Source organism: Oryctolagus cuniculus, chromosome 21 (assembly GCF_051225735.1).
Source record: "Oryctolagus cuniculus isolate XC-2025 breed Fujian yellow rabbit chromosome 21, ASM5122573v1, whole genome shotgun sequence".
Taxonomy (NCBI): Eukaryota; Metazoa; Chordata; class Mammalia; order Lagomorpha; family Leporidae; genus Oryctolagus; species Oryctolagus cuniculus.
The window spans coordinates 49,717,379-49,731,972 of NC_142887.1; positions in this window are offsets into that span (position 1 = coordinate 49,717,379).

Consider the following 14,594-nt stretch of genomic DNA (forward strand, 5'->3'; position numbering starts at 1 on the left):
TTGAAAACATCCCTTGTAACACTGGCATCCCATATAGGTACCAGTCCTGGTGGCTCCATTTCACATCCAGCTCCTTGCCAATGGTCTGGGATCAAGTACTTGGGTCCCTACACCCAAGTAGGAGATCTGGCCCCTGGCCCCTGGCTCCTGGCTCCTGGCCCCTGGCTCCTGGCTCCTGGCCTCAGTCTAGCACAGCAGAGGCTGTTGTGGCTATTTGGGGAGAGAACCAGAAGATGAAGATCTCTCTCTTAGAATAAAAAAAAAGAGGGGTTAGCACTGTGGCGCAGTAGGTTAATCCTCCACCTTCTGCACTGGCATCACATATGGGCACTGCTTCTAGTCCCGGTTGCTCCTCTTCCAATCCAGCTCTCTGCTGTGGCCTGGGAAAGTAGTAGAAGATAGCCCAAGTCCTTGGGCCCATGCACCCATGTGGGAGATCCAGGAGAAGCTCCTGGCCCCTGGCTTCAGATCAGCAAAGCTCCGAACATTGCAGCCAACTGGGGAGTGACCCAGCAGATGAAAGACCTTTCTCTCTATCTCTCTCTCTGCTGATAACTCTACCTCTCAAATAAACAAAAAAATCTTTTAAAAAAATAGAAAAAAGATTAAAATTAAGGAGAACAAATAAAAAAAGTCCCTCTCTCATTCTGCATTTCTGTTTAAAGAAACTGACCACAAATATTCTGACTCAATTTGACATGCGATGGAGCCAATAAAGCTACTGCTGACTTTGTCTAGTGCCTCCTCAATCCCTTTCTGCAGAAAAAACAATTCCTCTTGCTTTCCAAGCACCCAAAGCCAAAATGACCAGTGCTACCCAGTTTAACTCTGTTAAGGCTGCTCCAGCATTGAAGGAAAGAAGGAGGAAGGGACACAAATGCATGGTGCTGTAGATCATAGTTTCAGACCAGAATCTCATGGTTGGGGGGTGGGTGCTTTCTCAAGATGGGAGTCTCAGGTGGTGAAGCAAGTAAAGCTGCCTCCTGCAGTGCTGGCATCCCATGTGGGTGCTGGTTTGAGTCCCAGCTGCTCCACTTCGGACCCAGCTCTCTGCTATGGTCTGAGAAAGCAGTAGAAGATGGCCCAAGTCCTTGGTTCCCTGCACTCATGTGGGAGACCCAGAAGAAACTCCTGGCTCCTGACTTCAGATGGGCACAGCTCCAGCCATTACAACCAGTTGGGGAGTGAACCAGCAGATGAAAGACCTCTCTCTCTCTCTCTCTCTCCTTCTCTCTGTGTAATTCTGACTTTCAAATAAATAAATCTTTAAAAAAAATGAGAGAGAGGAAGAGTACCCACAGCAATAATCTACACTGTAGAGAACATAGGATTATAACTTGTCTAAAATGGAAGGCAATTCAAAATTGCTATTATTCCATGGTCATTTTCATTTTTTCTTATGTTTAATATCAAGATAGCATATATATATATATTATATATATATGCAATCTTAGGTAAACATTTTTAAAATGTTTAAGTAGAAATGCAAATGGATAACTGGATGACATGGAGTTCTATGTTTATGATTGCTTCTGTCAGTTCTAGTTCATGGGATTAGAGCTGTTGCTGGATTAGGAATGCTTAAATATTTATCCATTGACTTCACACTAGTATTTACTGTCAGGCAATATTCTTTGGGTACATTGCTCTTTCTTGCCAAATTGAAATTTAAATGGGGACAAGAAACATATTTGCCTTGAAATTAACTCAGCATCTGGACAGAGTAAGTCTCTTAGTTCAGTGAATAAATGAGGATATAGAAACAAGCAAATAAGAGTTGTGACCCCCAAGAACTGCCTAGTAGAGGAGACAAGGAAATAGAAATCTATTTGGAGACTGTCACAATTAGGGTTGAAGTGTATAAACAGGAACCATCCAGGCCAACAGGTCAAATGATCACCCTTGCTATGGAAGGCATTCCATTCATTTATTTAATAAGTGTTTATTGAGCAATCTTCTGTGTTGTGTGTGGAAAGAACTACCAGCCACTTGATTTCCCTAGGAATTGAAGTAAGAGACACTGAAGTACCAGATACAGGCAGGGAGACTGGGCTGAATCACAAAAGGCTTTGCACACAAAGGTAAGGAAAATAAAAGACAGGGGGTAAATTAGTCTATTAAAGATAATTTAGTAGGATCCATGCAGAGGTACTGTGGCAGTGAGAATGAAGAAAAGGCAAATATTACATTGAGATCTACCTGTAGAATCAATGGGAGTTCAATGCTTAATATGGTGGATGAAGGCAGGTAGAAACTCATGTGTAAATCTTAATTTGGATTTTATTTTTAAAGGACAAGATGTTCTCACCACATTAATGTTCATCAGTAACAAAAGGCTACCTCCAATCAACTTAAAAAGTTTGCATAAATCTGGAATGCAATCTCATGGGTAAATGATATGTATAAGCCCTATATAAATCATCAAGCCTATCATGTTAACTGCTACCAAATACAATGGTCCTCACTATGATGCAGTTACTTAGAAATTAAAAAACATGGGGTCAGCACTGTAGTGTAGTGGGTAAAGCCTCTACCTGCAGCGCCAGCATCCCATATGTGAACCAGTTTAAGTCCCAGCTTCTCCACTTCTGATCCAGCTCTCTGCTGTGACCTGGGAAAGCAGTAGAAGATGGCCCAAGTCCTTGAGCCCCTGCACCCACATTGGAGATCCAGAAGAAGCTCCTGACTCCTAGCTTCAGATCAGCTTAGCTCTAGCCATTGCAGCCATCTGGGGAGTGAACCAGCACATCAAAGATATTCTCTCTCTTTTCTCTCTCTCTTTCTCTCTCTCTCTCTCTCTCTCCCCCCCTCTGAAGTTCTGCCTTTCAAATAAGTAAATAAAATCTAAAAAATGCTGATGAGAAACTATTTTTAAAGAAAAGAAACTAGAAGACATAATCAGTGGCTATACAAACAACCTAAATAAAAATGAAATTCAAAATCTCACAAAATTACATAATTCATAGTTGAATTTGGAATACCTCACTAAGTCACAGTTCATGCATCCAGCAATCTCAGGTACTCAAAGTACAATGAGCAGGACATAAGTAAAAACGTTCCCAGAATAGTCAAAATATGCATTATAAAGTCCAAGTGAGGTGTCCTGCCACTGGCTCAGCATCATGGCTCTTAAACTGGTTCCTAAACTGGCTCCTCTGGCAGGCGTGAGTGGGCACAAAGAGAAGAAGAAAGCAGTCGGTGTGAACTGTGACTAAGTGGAAAGGGCTCCAAGAACAGTGATGCAGAGCTCTGTGGCCCCTAGCTGGATGTAATGTGCAGGCAGGCATTTTGATTTCTGGGAGACTACCATGCTCTGAGTTGTCATGGGGCCATCAGAACTGAGCAGAATCAACACATTCCAGGCCAACATCTACAATTCATCTAGTGATAATGGAGCACAGGAGCTTGGCTTTATGGGTACAACTAAGCCTCACTCCCTTGCTATATCTTTGTTTGGAGCCACTGGAACTGGAGAGCACATGCGGTCAGAGGGGGTAGAGGAGCATGGTGTGTGGGGGTCTAAATGTGGCAGCAGTGTGCAGAGGGAGGTGTGGAGGAGGAGGAGAGAACCAAGAGCATATAACACTAGGGGCATAAGGATCAGAGGAGGAAGGGAGACAGGATGACTTGTCTGCATTATGCCTGGTACTCTCCTGGGTATAATTGATACAACATGAATGATGTGAATATAGTGCTTACCCTAAAGACACTTCAGTCCTGGGGGACAGGTGACAAGGACATAGACAATTACAAAACAGTGTGATAAAAGGTGTAGGTGCACAACAGAATCACCTACATCATTTGTGGATTTCATGTCCATGTCAGGTAAGAACAACTGGGCTAAGGTCAAATCTCAGAGGGATGAGAGCCCAGAAATGACACAGTTGTCTGAAAAGAAAATAGGCAGGTGATAGGCAGATGCTTGGTAACTGAAGCTGGGGCCAGAGCATGGATCCTGACTGACTGGAGGCTGTCAAACTGTCATTAACCTGTACCAGGCTGAGATATCCTGGCTTCTATCCTGGTGCTCATGTCTGTAGAGAGGCATAACAAGAAAGAGAAACTCACCTCTGGCTGTGGTTGACCAAAGGGACTGTGGGAGGTCCTCCATTTGAGGCCAGAATTGTTTTACCCTGAGGTTTCCTCATTCATGGGAAGGCTCTTTTTTCTTTTCTTTTCTTTTTCCTTTCCTTTCCTTTCCTTTCCTTTCCCTTTCCCTTTCCCTTTTCCTTTTCCTTTTCCTTTTGACAGGCAGAGTTAGACAGAGAGAGACACAGAGAAAGGTCTTCCTTCCATTGGTTCAACCCCCCAAATGGCCGCTATAGCTGGTGTGCTGTGCCAATCCAAAGCCAGGAGCCAGGTACTTCCTCCTGGCCTCCCATGCGGGTGCAGGACCCAAGCACTTGGGCCATCCTCCACTGCACTCCTGGGCCACAACAGAGAGCTGGACTGGAAGAGGAGCAGCCAAGACAGAATCCGGTGCCCCAACTGGGGCTAGAACTTGGAGTACCGGAGCCGCAGGTGGATATTTTCTTTTTTGCATTAAACTCTCCTGCCACCAGATCTCCCACATACCCACAGAGGGCAGATGATAATGACTTATTGAATGAACAGAATCTTGAGGTGTCAACTAAATAGAAGACTCATGAGTCAATACTCACCTTATGGGTGTACTGCAATATGAGAAAATTGAGGCAGGGGATTTTGGTCACACTCAACCTAAGAGTCCTTAAAAATCAAAATAAATAAGAGCTGGTACTGTGGTACAGCGGGTTAAAGCTCTGGGCTGAAGCACTGGCATCCCATATGGGCACTGGTTCGAGTCCTGGCTGCTCCTCTTCTGATCCAGCTCTCTGCTATGGCCTGGGATAGCAGTAGAAGAAGGGCAAAGTTTTTGGGCTCCTGCACCCAAGGGGGAGACCTGGAAGAAGCTCTTGGCTCCTGGCTTCAGATCAGTGCAGCTCCAGCTGGTGCAGCACCAGCTGGTACAACTCCAGCCATTGAGGCCATCTGGGGAGTGAAACATTAGATGGAAGACCTCTCTCTCTGTTTCTACCTCTCTCTGTAACTCTGTCTTTCAAATAAATTAAATATTTTTTTAAAAAAGCAAAATAAATAAATAAATAAATAAATAATCCCTTTCACAGCTCAGAAGTACCCAGCTGCCAACCTCCATAGTATATGCTTCCAAAAAAAATGACAAATCCCCTAAGACTAGAGGTGGGCAAGCACTATCTTTGCACTTTCAAAACCACGTGAGGAGAAAAAGCCCCACCCCACTAGAACCCATTTGTCCAGGATATAGCAGAAGCCTCAGAGGCTGGCCTCACTGCACATTTGCCAACAGGGTAGGCAGGGCCCAGAAGGCGTGAAGATATTTGTGGCCTCATGGTGCTGGCTCCAGCTGTTGACACACAAAGAATGGGTGATAGGCAGGCATTTGAGCTAGCCCTGCATCTGCCTGGTCAGCACTTTAGTACGCATGGACCAAATCTGCATCTGGAGTGCCTGCTGAGGCCAGGGGATACATGGGGACCTACAGCCAAAGGAAGTTTGAAGCACCAGCTTCAAGGTTGGAGAGTTGCCATAGCAACAACACTTTTAGGGGTTGATGTGACAGGGACAGCCCTGGGAAGGTGAGCTGGTCTCCTGACCCCATGTCTTTCCCTTTATGCTCCTCTGACCTACAACGTGAATGAGGCTCTGACAGAGGGAGAGTGGGGCATGGGATTTGCAAGGCAGACAGATGAGCAAGTGAAGCAATCTGACTTCTTACCTGGCACAACTAGAGAAGAGGAGAGATTTGCAGGCTAGAAACAGAGCAGAGAGACAGCAAAATAATACATCCCTGTTGCCCCTTCCCCAAGACGCACAATTGACCTCTTCTTAAATCAGAATTGATGGTAGTAGTGATGTTGGAAATTGTGAGTGAAGGGCCCAATGTGGCTAATTTTCTGTTTGTCTTTCCTGTAAAAGGTATAGCAAGTGATATCTACTTAAAACATACACATAGCTTGAGCCTGACTGAGAGTTCTTGCAAAATATAAGTACACCTTGTGAACTTGAAAGATGCTGACTGTGTGGCCCCTCACTGGGGATTTGGAGTTCTGTAATTAGAGCTGGATTTTGTCACCGGTGGTGCACACTGTTGTCTCTACTAGAGTCCATGGCCACTCTTGTGGCATTTACCCTGGTTGGACATTTCCTCAGATTCCCAGCTGAAAGGCACCAAACATGAATGCCTTTAGCTAAAGAGTGAAATCTATCTGAACTGCAGCAGATTGTGATTGGATAGATTTTTATTGTAGAATTACTACCGGAAATCGCCTTCATCAAAGCATGCTTTGTTCTGACTTTATCATACACAGTGATGGAGCAAGGACAAAAGCCTTGGATCCATGATGACCTCTTACATAGCAACAAGCAGGCCCCTGTTTTTCTGCCTTGCCAATACAGCTCCACCCTACTTTAACCAGGCCTGTCCTGCCTTGACTTTTGGACACATTGCTATCAGAAGACTCCTGCTGTCTGCCCAAGATCTCTCTCACTCCTCTCAAGCTATCTATCCATACCGCAGCAGCTAAGCCTCACAGTCCAGCCTCAGCCTGAACCTCTCCCAGTTCACGCTGTGATCTCAAGTGACCCTGAAATCTAGCCCAAACTCTCCCTCTTTCTCATCAACCCAGCTGTAGCTCACATCCCCAAGCCCTTTCAGTCCACTTTGTTCTACATAAACCACTGTTCTGTAAGGCAGGGGGTCTTCTCACTGCTGTATGCTCACTGGCAACTCTCTCCCATGTACTCACCCATGCATAGTCCTATATGAGGTCTAGAGCACTCTAGGGAGCGATACAGGAGACATCAAGTCTCTGCAGCTGCATGACATGTTGATTAGGCTTATAAGCTCAGAGTAGGGAAACTCAAGTGTGGCCCACTGGATACAATCTGATAACACAGTAGTAGTAAAAATGGTAAAATAGTATTCATTGAGTAATTATATGCTAGACATGGCTAGTAGTGTTTTAAAATGTGTTGTCCCATTTCATTTTGCTTAAGCACAAGATACTATTATTATCATCATTTTCCAAGTGAAGAAGAATGGAGATTACCCAAGATGCTATTGCTAAGCAGTGGCAAAGCCAGAATTCAAACCTGGAAGCATTTCTTAATGATGATGGTTACTTTTTGGTTGGATTTGTCAGAGTCTGGTTGATTATACACACTCCATATACCATCTACACATTCCAGAAGGTTTTTCTTTCTTTTTTTCTTTTAATTTTTTGACAGGTAGAGTGGACAGTGAGAGAAAGAGACAGAGAGAAAGGTCTTCCTTTTCCATTAGTTCACCCTCCAATGGCCACTGTGGCTGGCTCACCACACTGATCTGAAGCCAGGAGCCAGGTGCTTCTCCTGGTCTCCCATGCGGGTGCAGGGCCCAAGCACTTTGACCATCCTCCACTGCACTCCTGGGCCACAGCAGAGAGCTGGACTGGAAGAGGAGCAACCTGGACAAAATCCAGTGCCCCGACCAGGACTAGAACCTGGTGTGCCGGCACTGCCAGCGGAGCATTAGCCTATTGAACCATGGCGCTGGCCCAGAAGGTTTTTCTTAAAAAAAGATTTATTTATCTTATTTGGAAGGCAGAGTTAGAGAGCACTTAGACCATCCTTCACAGCATTCCCAGGCATATCAGTAGGGAGCTGGACCACAAGTGAAGCAGCTTAGACTCAAACCAAAGCCCATAGGGATGCCAAAGCTGCATGCAATGGCTTTACCTGCTATGCTACAGTGCTGGGCCAAAATTAAGACTTTCAAAAGTCCTTATATATGACCTAAGTTACAGAGAGGCAGAGGCAGTGAGCGAGGTCTTCCATCTGCTGGTTCACTCCAGATGAATGGCCAGAGCTGTGCCAATCTGAAACCAGGAGCCAGGAGCTTCTTTTGGGTCTCCTACACAAGTGCAGGGGCCCAAGGATTTGGACCATCTTCTACTGCTTTCCCAGGCCACAGCAGAGAGCTGGATCTGAAGCAGAGCAGCTGGGACTTGAACCAGCACCCAATATGGGGTGCTGGCACGGCAGGCAGTAGCTTTACCTGCTAAGCCACAATGCCAGACCCAAATGTTCTTAATTACAGGTTTTTGACAAATTTTGATAAAAATTTTCAGAACTCCGAGGGAAAGAAAAAAAACTTTAAAAAAAGCACTAAGGGGCTGGCGCTGTGGCACCGTGGGTTAATGCCATGGCCTGAAGTGCCAGCACCCCATATGGGCACTGGTTCTAGTCCCAGTTGCTCCACTTCCAATCCAGCTCTCTGCTGTGGCCTGTGGATGCAGTAGAAGATGGCCCAAGTCCTTGGGACCCTGCACCCATGTGGGACACCTGGAAGAAGCTCCTGGCTCCTGGCTTCAGATCAGGGCAGTTCCAGCTGTTGTGGCCAATTGGGGAGTAAACCATCGGATGGAAGACCTCTCTCTCTCTCTCTCTGCCTCTCCTCTCTCTGTGTAACTCTGACTTTCAAATAAATAAATAAATCTTTGTTTAAAAAAGCACTAAAATTCTAAAGGAGAGCAATGAAGAATTAGTTATAAGAATGAATAAATCAAACAAATTTATGGATTCATGTTTTTATTTAAAATATTGTTGGTTCTGTATTTGAATGTTTTACCTAAGTTCTGGAATATTTCTGTACTTTCTATTGTTATTAAGCTTTGATATACTTTTGTATATTTTTTGTATATACATTTTCTCTAATTAATTCATCTAAAATATAAAACTTGTAGGAGGATTTTTGGTTTCTTATTACATTGTGATTGTGTGAGTTCAGTAAGAATTTGTACTCATGACATCATGTTATAACTGAGAATATTAGCATATCACAAATTAAGCACAGAACACATGGCTTCAAGTGTCCTTAGACTTTCAGTGAGTGAATAGAAGTTGTCACTTCTTAGTAGGCCTCCCAAACATCAAAACATTAGATACCGAAGTCAAAAAAGAAAATATAAGGGGCTGGCACTGCAGCAGAGTGGGTGAAGATGCCACTTGTGATGCCAGCATCCCATTTGGATACCAGTTAAAGTCCTGTCTGTTCAATTCTGGTCCAACTCTCTGCTAAGACACCTGGGAAAGCAGTGGAATATGGTCCAAATCCTGCACCCATGTGGGAAACCCAGAAGAAGCTCCTGGCTCCTGGCTTCAGACTGGCACAGCCCTGATCATTGTAACCAATAGGAGAGTGATTTAGCAGTTAGAAGACCTCTCTCTCTCTCTCTCTCTCTCTCTCTCTCTCTTTATAAGTCTACCTTTCAAATAAACAAAAATATGTAAAAAAGAAAATATAATTCCTTTTTGGATTGGAATTTTATCTTGGAGAGATTCTGAATCATCACTCATTATATATGTTTAATGCAAATAAAAAATAGATTATAATGCACTTGCTTTTTAATTGCAAATTTGTTCATTGTTTTTAGATTTCCTGATTTTAAAAGTTTTATGGGGGGCTGGTGCAATGGCATAGTGGGTAAAGCTATTGCCTACAGTGCTAGCATCCCATGCAGGCACCGGTTCAAGTCTCAGCAGCTCCACTTTTGATCCAGCTCTCTGCTATGGCCTGGGAAAGCAGTGGAAGATGGCCCCTGTGCTTGGGCCCCTGCAACAACAGGGGAGAACTGGAAGAAGCTCCAAGGCTCCTGGCTTTGGATTGGCCCACGTCTGGCTGTTACAATTATTTGGGGAGTGAACTACTGGATAGAAGACTTTCTCTCTGCCCTTGCCTCTATGTAACTCTGCTTTTCAAATAAATAAATAAATCCTTTTTTAAAAAATGTTTTATGGGGCTTATTAGTGTATGATTAATCAACATTTCTAGTTTCCTTATATAATGTCAATTATAGTATAATATTCTGCTATTACCTTTTAACTCTGTTCATTGTTTAGGATGACAACTCAATTTGTTATCTTCTTTGGTTTGTTTACATATTTTTCTTTTTTAAAAGATTTATTTATTTGTTGGTGTGTCTGAGTTACATAGAGAGAGAAGGAGAGGCAGAGAGAGCGAGCAAGGTCTTCCATCCACAGGTTCACTCCCCAGTTGGCTGTAATGGCTGGAGCTGTGCCAATCCAAATCCAGGAACCAGGAGATTCTTCCAGGTCTCCCACGTGGGTGCAGGGTCCCAAGGACGTGGGCCATCTTCTGCATCTTCCCAGGCCATAGCAAAGAACTGGATCAGAAGTGAAGCAGCCAGGACATGAACCAGTGCCTATATGAGATGCCAGCATTGCAGGCAGCACCTTTACCCACTACTCCACAGGGCCAGCATTGTTATATATTTTCTTTTGATCTTTGTGCCTCTTGCCTGGCAGAATTTTTCAGAAGTATAATTCCCAGCATAGTACTCCTGGCCTGGCACTTTGAGATAGTGAATTCTGGCTACATAACAGATATAGCTAAGTTTATGAATGGATGGCAAGTAAAGTTAGCCTGAAGACCACTCCTTCTAAACCCTCATTGTTGCTCAAAGTTGGCTAAAAATGTGCTCACACTGACCGCTTCTCATCAAATGTTTCTCTCTTAATGGGTCTGGATCAAAAACCAGGTCAAATAAAACCTGGAAAAATTGGAACATGATCAGCTGCATTTTCAGAAATGGATTTGGTTCACAAGGAGGAAACAAAAATCAAGATGCAATGAGTCATTAGTGTCAATCCTAAATCAGATTAGATGAAGCAGGGTGGTTATAAAGGGAGGGTTTTTTAATGAATTATTGTTTGATAGTAACTATAACAGAACATTCTGTCAGAACTATATCCTCTGGAGAGGGCTTCCATTTTGAAGGGGAGATGCTAACTTGATGTGATACTTAGTGTTCTCATACCTAATGCTAGAAATTTTGTACAGCACCCGCAGTGAACTTCTGAGGAAGTTCTTTGACATTGTTGTTCCTGAAAATCTGGGATTAGGATGCAGGTACTAATTCAAACTTTGGAAAAATAAAATTGCTAATGCTGTAAGATTGATCTGGGCATTGCCATGTGAGGCTGGCTGATATGTCTCAGAATAACAGTCACTGGTGTACTGCAGGACACAGAGTAGCTCACTTTTGGCCAACCCAGCACAATACACACAACTCACTTTGTGTGCTTCCAGTTCTGGAGCAAAGGTTACTGGCTCATTTTGGGCTATTTGGAAGATATTAAGACATACTATTTGATAACCAAAATGTTACTCTGAAGCTATAATATTTTTTTTTGACAGGCAGTTAGTGAGAGACAGAGAGAAAGGTCTTCTTCATGTTGGTTCATCCCCCAAACGGGTGCCATGGCAGGCACACTGCACCCATCCAAAGCCAGGAGCCAGGTGCTTCCTTCTGGTCTCCCATGCGGGTGCAGGGCACAAGCACCTGGGCCATCCTCTACTGCCTTCCTGGGCCACAGCAGAGAGCTGGACTGGAAGAGAGGCAACTGGGACAGAACCAGTGCCCCAACCAGGACTAGAACCCTGAGTGCTGGTGTCACAGTAGGAAGATTAGTCCAGTGAGCCATGGCACTGGCCTGAAGCTATAATGTTTAATCCAGTCACCTTGCCACGAGACCCCTCTGGGGCGCATATATGTGAATAATTTTATGATATTGAACAGCTGGATCTGAGCAATGTCCCTTTAGCAGAGGGGGTAACACCCATTCCATGCCCTAGAAAGCCCATGGGTCTGGCCTTGCTAAGGCAACTGCAAATGGGACTTGAAATTCAATAAACCTGTAGCAGGCTAAATCTTTTTAAAAAAGATTTATTTACTTATTTATTTGAGAAGCAGAGAGAGAGAGAGATCGTCCATCCATTGTTTCACTCCCCAAATGGCCACAGTGGTTGGAGCTGGGCCAATCCAAATCAGGAGCCAGGAACTTCTTCCGGGTATCCCGAGCAGGTACAGGGCCCCAGGACTTGGGCATCTTCTACTGCTTTCCCAGGCCATAGTAGAGAGCTGAATTGGAAGTGGAGTAGCTGCAATGTGAACCAGTGCCCATATGGGATGCTAGCATTGTGGGCAGTGGCTTTACCTGCTATGCCACAGTACCAGCATCCCATATGGGCACTGGTTCAAGTCCTAGCTGCTCCACTTCTAATCCACTCTCTGCCATTGCCTGGGAGGAGAGTGGAAGATGGCCCAAGTACATGGGCTCCTACGCCTGTGTGAGAGACCTGGAAGAAGCTCCAAGGCTCCTGGCTTTGAATTGGCTCAGCTTCTGCCATTGAAGCCATCTGGGCAGAGAACCAGCAGATGGAAGACTTCTCTCTGCCTCTGCCTCTCTGTAACTCTGCCTTTCAAATAAATAAATAAATCTAAAAAAAAAAGCTGCCAGAAACTGGCTGTGCAATCCTTCTCATAATGCAGAGGATCTCTACAGCTAAACCCGAGACTAGAAACTTTATCTGAAGCAATGCCTACAGGGGCTGGTGTTGTAGTGTACCAGGTAAAACTGCCAACTTCTACTCAGTATCCCATATGGATGCTGGTTAGAGTCACAGCTGCTCCACTTCTGATCCAGCTCCCTGCTAATGGCCTTGCAAAAGCAGCAGAAGGTGACTCAAGTACTTGTTCCCCTACTGAAGAGTTAAAATTGTATATGTGCAGGTGTAAAAAGTTAAGCTTAAGCTTACAGGTTTAAACCTTCCTGGTACAGCTGTGAAAATAAGACAGAGTGAAGTAGCACCTTGACAGTAGGGACTCCATTTTGGAGCACTTGAGACTGCATTCTGGGAAAGCAACCCCCCCCCCCACACCATGAGATTGGTCTAAAACTATGATCTCAAATAGTCGGACAATAGCAGTGCACTACATCACCCTTGGCAACGCACAAAAACCCCCTAGCATGATTGCTCAAGCTTAAAAGTAAAAAGGTTGCACCTGGGTTACCTGGGCTAATAATAAAGATGTGATTTGTCTGTGTCTTACATTAATGTCAAGTCATAATTGCTAATTGTAATATTGTAACTGGTATTGTCAAGATTATGATAAATGTTAATTTCACTTAGGTTTTAGGTTATGTTGACCCCAGTAACCATATACTCTCTTTTGATTTTATGTACTCTCTTTTGATTTTAGCAACTGTGTATAGCAACCGTGCATAGCAACCATGTATTCCCCCCTTCCCAATTTTGCGGTTTTTGCCTTTATAAACCCTAACCTTTGGTTATTCGGGGCTGCTCTGTTCATGTATGATCAGACAGCCCCAGCATGCTGGATAATCAATAAATATTTAACCCTTTGCTGGTTACATGAGAGAAAAGTCTCTTGGAGTCATTCCTCGGGCGGTGGGCTTTTTCAGACTCTAACACTACCACTCATGTGGAACACCCTGAAGAAGCTCCTAGCTTTGTCATGATCAATCCCTGGATTATGCAACCATCTGAGAAGTGAACGAGCAATGGAAAATCTCTGTCTCTCTTTCTTTCTCTGTTAACTTGACTATTAAGTAAATAAATAACTAATAAAATAAATACATAAAACTTTGTCTCCTTTCATTCTTACAATATGCTGGTCAGACAGTCATTGTTCCTTTTCCTTGAGGTTTCAGGAATAATAATAGGGGCAATTGAGACAAAACTTCTATAATACAAAATCAGGGCTCAGCCTCTTGTCTGTGTCTCTTAGCCCAAAATTTCCTTGCCTATACAATATCAAAAAAATTTGGGACCAATGCTATGGCATGGTAGGCTAAGCCTCTACCTGCAGTGCCAGCATCTCATATGGGTGATGGTTCTAGTCCCAGCTGCTCCACTTTTGATCCAGCTCCCTGCTAATGGCTTTGGAAAGCAACAGAAGATGGCCCATGTCTTTAGGCCTCTGCATCCATGTGGAAAGAATTTCCTGGCACCTGGCTTCAGATCAGCTCAGCTCTGTCCATTGTGGCCATTTAGGGAGTGAACCAACAGATGGAAGACCTCTCCCTCTCTCTCCCTGCTTGTCTGTAAACTCTGCCTCGGAAATAAATAAATAAATCTTTTTTTAAAAAAAGGGAGTGATACAGCTGGCCTCACAAGCTAGTAATCACTGGACAAAAGAAGTCATTTGTTTCTGCAATAGATAAAACCCTGCTAGCCAAAATTGTCTGGAAAGGATTATTTAGGGGAGTTTCAGATCCAGGTAAGAAAAATCCAAGTCTGGGAAGTAAATAACTATCACTTACATGTAAACCCCAGGCCAACTGAAGCCCACCGGGACATCATAAAAATTCCCTAAAGAACATGTCATTGCCAACAATAAAAGGAAGATCACAAGCACCACTGAACAATCGGAAACTTGGCCAAAGCTCAACAATCACCTGTCAGCCCCCATTTTAATCTATAAAAACCTTTACTTCTAACTTCTCAGGAAGCCCTGAAATTAAGCAAAAGTTCTCATCTTACTTTGGACTTTGCCATAAATACCTCAATCTACCACCACTCAATGTCAGTGATTGGCTTACTGTGTGTTGTGCAAGCACATATAGGTTAGGGGGTTCTTTTTGTTTTATTTTTTGTTTCTGTTTTAAAGATTTATTTATTTCTTTGAGACTCAGAATTACACAGAGAGAGGAGAGGCAGAGAGAGAGAG